The sequence below is a fragment of the Procambarus clarkii genome, unplaced genomic scaffold, assembly GCF_040958095.1.
Source record: "Procambarus clarkii isolate CNS0578487 unplaced genomic scaffold, FALCON_Pclarkii_2.0 HiC_scaffold_1668, whole genome shotgun sequence".
In the NCBI taxonomy this organism is placed as follows: Eukaryota; Metazoa; Arthropoda; class Malacostraca; order Decapoda; family Cambaridae; genus Procambarus; species Procambarus clarkii.
The window spans coordinates 17501-22754 of NW_027190695.1; the positions used below are offsets into that span (position 1 = coordinate 17501).

At 53.2% G+C, this 5254-nt stretch overlaps 3 non-coding genes across 3 annotated transcripts in view; all 3 read right to left on the minus strand.

Moving 5' to 3' along the window:
• The window catches only part of LOC138362354 (large subunit ribosomal RNA), a 4357-nt gene extending 4093 nt beyond the window's left edge, over positions 1 to 264 (minus strand). The window contains exon 1 of the ribosomal RNA XR_011227599.1: positions 1 to 264. This exon is cut by the window's left edge and continues 4093 nt beyond it. This is a non-coding gene — a ribosomal RNA (large subunit ribosomal RNA).
• A 1089-nt stretch (positions 265 to 1353) lies between these two features.
• LOC138362350 (5.8S ribosomal RNA) lies at positions 1354 to 1515 on the minus strand. The gene has a single exon (XR_011227596.1). It is a non-coding gene; the product is annotated as a 5.8S ribosomal RNA (ribosomal RNA).
• A 647-nt stretch (positions 1516 to 2162) lies between these two features.
• On the minus strand, positions 2163 to 4034 carry LOC138362353 (small subunit ribosomal RNA). Its single transcript, XR_011227598.1, has one exon. It is a non-coding gene; the product is annotated as a small subunit ribosomal RNA (ribosomal RNA).
• Positions 4035 to 5254: the final 1220 nt, after the last annotated feature.

Genomic DNA, 5254 nt, shown 5'->3' on the forward strand with positions numbered 1-5254 from the left:
CCATCTATGCCCTCGCGGGCGCCGCCACACGGGCCTGTCACCCTCCATGGGTAGTGGCCGCTTTCAAGCTTGACTTAGGCGGTATGGGACGGCGTGCCGGACCCTCCGAAACGCAACACCCCTCGTGCCGGTTAAGACACGAGGTTATGCGCTGGGCTCTTCCCCGTTCAGTCGCCCTTACTAAGGGAATCCCTGTTGGTTTCTTTTCCTCCGCTTATTAATATGCTTAAATTTGGCGGGTAGGTCTCTCCCGACACGAGGTCGACGGTGGGTTTTTTTTTTCGTGCGCTGGTGGTTTAAAATTTTATTTGATCATCGATCATCGCTCGAGGGGCGGTCTCGGCGCAAAAACACACACACACAGTCACACACATTTTGATTTGATCAATCAAGGACGCCACCCGTCGGCGAGCACTCTGGCTACGCCTTTTGCTGAGGGGCAAAGCACAGCACGGGAGCAGCACCTCCTCCGTCATGACGACAGGCGGTCGCTCCCTCGCACCACACCAGCAACAAACACAGCGGCTGCTGCTGATGATGCCACGGCTGTTACTGTCCCCCAGCCAACGCACTGAAAATCCGAATTTGGCCGTCTGACGGCTTGCGCCAGACACGCCGTCACTTCGGTTTCAGCAAGCGTTGCTTATAGGCCCCACAACTGTGGCAGCGGCTACCACTAGGGTGCACACATGCCAACGAAATTATAACAATAATAATAATAACAACAGTAGTAGTATAGCACTACTTCTGTGCGCACACGCCTCTCTCTCATACATGCACCTGTGTACTGGTGTAATTTACTCGTTCATGAGCGTTATTGGCACCATTTCTTCTCTCTCTCGAATTCTGCTAGGCCAAAGTAAATGAAATCCGGTTGAGTCGGTCCGTAGAGAGTGTGTGTGATAGGCGGGAGGTTCCTCAAGCGTTCAATTTCCCTGGCACACTACTACCTCTGGACGGCGACGCATGGCATGTCGCTTCCGACCCGGTCCTCTAGCCATACCCTTGTGTTGTGCCATCCAGTCCACGGAGGGGTGGAAACTGGCGGCTTTGCTTGCTGCACGTCTGTGGGACAATCGGATCCGCAGCAGACGTCGAGTGTTTTCTCACTCAAAGGGCGGCAGGCCTCTGTTGCAGAAATAGGACGAAAAGCGTCTTTCTTTCACAGCATGATGAGGTGTGCTAGGGGCTCGTTTGTCAAATATTAGGGGGACTCCCGGTTTGCCTCCTGCCTTCTCATTCGGGGGGCAGTGGCGGGCGTCGTTCCCCAGAGCAGGCCAAAGCGCATCGTTGAGCCTGCCAAAGAGCAGAATATGGAGGCCGCAACAGCTACTCGCCCGATGGATGTTATTCCGACCCTCGCGCAGGAGTGGCGACAGTACACATATCAGGACTGCCGCCGCAATGTGCGTTCGACTTGTCGATGTATCTGGTATTCTTGCGATTCACATACCGACACGCAGTTAGCTGCGGTCTTCATCGACCCACGAGCCAAGTGATCCACCGTTAAGAGTTGTATATGTTTTTATTAAGGCCTGTCGGCCGTCTATCACTCCATCATAGGAGGACGTAATGTATGGGGGGTTTGATAGGGCTGGTAAGAGCCCGACTTTGGTTAGAAGACACATAAAATGCTTTTTTTCTCTCTCCCCTTTTTCCTCCTCTGCCGCACACGTACATTTACGTTTACAGTAGAGTGAAGGCGGGGAGGGAGGGGCCCACTGGGAAGCGTGTCAAGGAAAACCCAGCACTAGACGCCGCCAGAGTAGCAGGCGCCGGCCCTGTCAACGAGAGGAGCAGTAGCGTCTTCGCCTGCTGCTTTCTCTCTATGGTGTGGGTGCCGGAAGCCACTGAGCGACCGGGGACAAGGAAGAAAGATGTCGGTGACGGGTGTCGCGAGCCCCAACAGATGACTCTAAAGCAGTATACGGCGCTAGGACTGTGACCTGCGCCGGTCGGACTGACTGACATGTCATGTCAGTCCGACATCACAGACCTGTTATTGTCTCACAGTGGGTGTTGATCTCCCCGCCGTTTATCCGCTTTCTCCTTTCCCACGGCAATTGGGTGCGGCTCCCAAGGCTACCCTTGCCTTCTTCGCATTGAAGAATACTCGAACGACGACGACGAGCCGATGGTTGCAGCTCTCGCGTCACAAACTGTAATGATCCTTCCGCAGGTTCACCTACGGAAACCTTGTTACGACTTTTACTTCCTCTAAATGATCAAGTTTGGACATCTTTCCGTCAGCTCGAGGCGAGAACCCCTTGCGCCGAGACGCGAGGGGTAGAACATCCAAGAGCGCCAGTCCGAAGGCCTCACTAAATCATTCAATCGGTAGTAGCGACGGGCGGTGTGTACAAAGGGCAGGGACGTAATCAGCGCAAGCTGATGACTTGCACTTACTGGGAATTCCTCGTTCATGGGAAACAATTGCAAGCCCCAATCCCTATCATGAAGGGGATTGAACGGGTTACCCGCTCCTCTCGGAGGGGGAGAACACGTTGATCTCTTCAGTGTAGCGCGCGTGCGGCCCAGAACATCTAAGGGCATCACAGACCTGTTATTGCTCAATCTCGTGCGGCTAGAATTGCCGCTAATCCCTCTAAGAAGAAGTTGCGAACTGGACACCAATTGCTGGAGATCCGTCGACTAGTTAATAGGCCAGAGTCTCGTTCGTTATCGGAATTAACCAGACAAATCGCTCCACCAACTAAGAACGGCCATGCACCACCACCCACCGAATCGAGAAAGAGCTCTCAATCTGTCAATCCTTCCGGTGTCTGGGCCTGGTGAGGTTCCCCGTGTTGAGTCAAATTAAGCCGCAGGCTCCACTCCTGGTGGTGCCCTTCCGTCAATTCCTTTAAGTTTCAGCTTTGCAACCATACTTCCCCCGGAACCCAAAGACTTTGGTTTCCCGGAAGCTGCCCGCCGGGTCATGGGAATAACGCCGGCGGATCGCTAGTTGGCATCGTTTATGGTTAGAACTAGGGCGGTATCTGATCGCCTTCGAACCTCTAACTTTCGTTCTTGATTAATGAAAACATCCTTGGCAAATGCTTTCGCAGTAGTTCGTCTTGCGACGGTCCAAGAATTTCACCTCTAGCGTCGCAGTACGAATGCCCCCGCCTGTTCCTATTAGTCATTACCTCAGGTTCCGAAAACCAACAAAATAGAACCGAGGTCCTATTCCATTATTCCATGCATAGACATTCAGGCCATTAAAGTAGCCTGCTCTGAGCACTCTAATTTTTTCAAAGTAAACGTGCCGGCCACTCGGGACACTCGATGAAGAGCACCCCGTGCGAGCCGGCGGGGCTAGTTAGCTGTTCGGAGCGTGACAGTAAGCACCAGGCGGTGTACCGTCAGTCCGGAACTGAGATCCAACTACGAGCTTTTTAACCGCAACAACTTTAATATACGCTATTGGAGCTGGAATTACCGCGGCTGCTGGCACCAGACTTGCCCTCCAATAGATCCTCGTTAAAGGATTTAAAGTGTACTCATTCCGATTGCGAGGCCTCGGATGAGTCTCGCATCGTTATTTTTCGTCACTACCTCCCCGTGCCGGGAGTGGGTAATTTGCGTGCCTGCTGCCTTCCTTAGATGTGGTAGCCGTTTCTCAGGCTCCCTCTCCGGAATCGAACCCTGATTCCCCGTTACCCGTTATAGCCATTGTAGGCGCATAACCTACAATCGAAAGCTGATAAGGCAGACACTTGAAGGATGCGGCGCCGGTGCGGAGACCGTGCGCTCAGCAAAAAGTTATTCAGATTCACCACGGGTGGGTTAACGGACCGAGGCCCGACCAGTTTTGAACTAATAAAAGCGCTCTTCCCTTGCGGTCAGAGACGTGATGCATGTATTAGCTCTAGAATTACCACAGTTATCCAAGTAAGTGGGTTTACAGATCCAATGAAACATAGCTGATTTAATGAGCCATTCGCGGTTTCGCCTTAACTCGGCTTGTACTTACACATGCATGGCTTAATCTTTGAGACAAGCATATGACTACTGGCAGGATCAACCAGGTAGCTCAACAGTACTACTGATATATAGTACACAAGACACACACACACACCCCTCGCTCCCCTCGGTTTTGCGTTTTAATCCTGCTTTGCAAGTTAAATCTCACTATGGACTCTCTAGCAGCCCGACAGTATGGCGTTATGTCGATACGTTAGACGAACAGAGGCGGAGGAGAGCAGTTACTCCGCGTGGACGAACGATCATAACTACCCCGCCGAGATTACTCCTGCTCGTCATTGTCGTCATTCAACACGGCAAGCTGGAAAAACAGGAGGAGGAGCAGTAGTAAGTGAGTAGGTGGTGGTGGTCTTTTTCGTTTTGGTAGGGACGCGAGTCTTATTTTCCTCGGCGTCACCCCTTTTATATGAAAGGAACCGTCGGAAATGCATCCGAGGTGCCGTGTGGTTTGTCGCCTCCTCGTTGGTGGAGAGAGGCGACGCCACAGTGTTTTTGTTCAGCCTTCCCATGACATGGAAGAAGGTTGGTGCTCTGTTCCCATGCACACAGACCGATCGATAGCTGACTCGATGTGCAGTCGTAGGCTGGAGAAGTGATCGCACGGAGATCGGAAGGAATCGTCGTGACACAATACAGAGGCGCTGCTTTGAAGGCCTCTCGAGCCTCACGACGTGCGCGATTACGGGCGCTCTCGCCTAATGCTACGTATGTCTAGCAGAATGCAAGTTCGCCTCGCGCACCGGACCCGAGATGCCGCAGCGTGTGCAGTGACAGTTCTCAGTTTGCATCGAGCATCGGGATCATGCTCTTGCGGGAAGGAGGATGATGGGGGGTTGTGTGGAGAGAGAGCTGCTGCCGAAACAAACTACTCACTCCAGGGAGGAATTGAAGGCAATTCTCGAGCCACACGACATGCGCGAGTTTCGCCGACCGTCTTCGCCCACTGTTACGTATGTCTAACACATGAACAAGATCGGTCGCACGCGCACACCGGACCCCGAGGTGCCTGGGCTCTGGAACCACACGACATGTGCGAGGAGGGCCGCCTTCGCCTGCAAGTTACGTATGTCTAACAAGACGCAATGGTCGGTCGCTCACACACCGGACTCCAAATACCTCAGCCTATGTGGCATTTGCCCCGCGACAGACAGGCAGGTTCCCCATTGGCGCCGGTGAACGAGAAGCAGTTCGCAACCGCACCGGAACCCAGAACCTGTGATCCAATCCCGCGACAGGCAAAACACCGTCTGGTTCCCCAATTACTCCG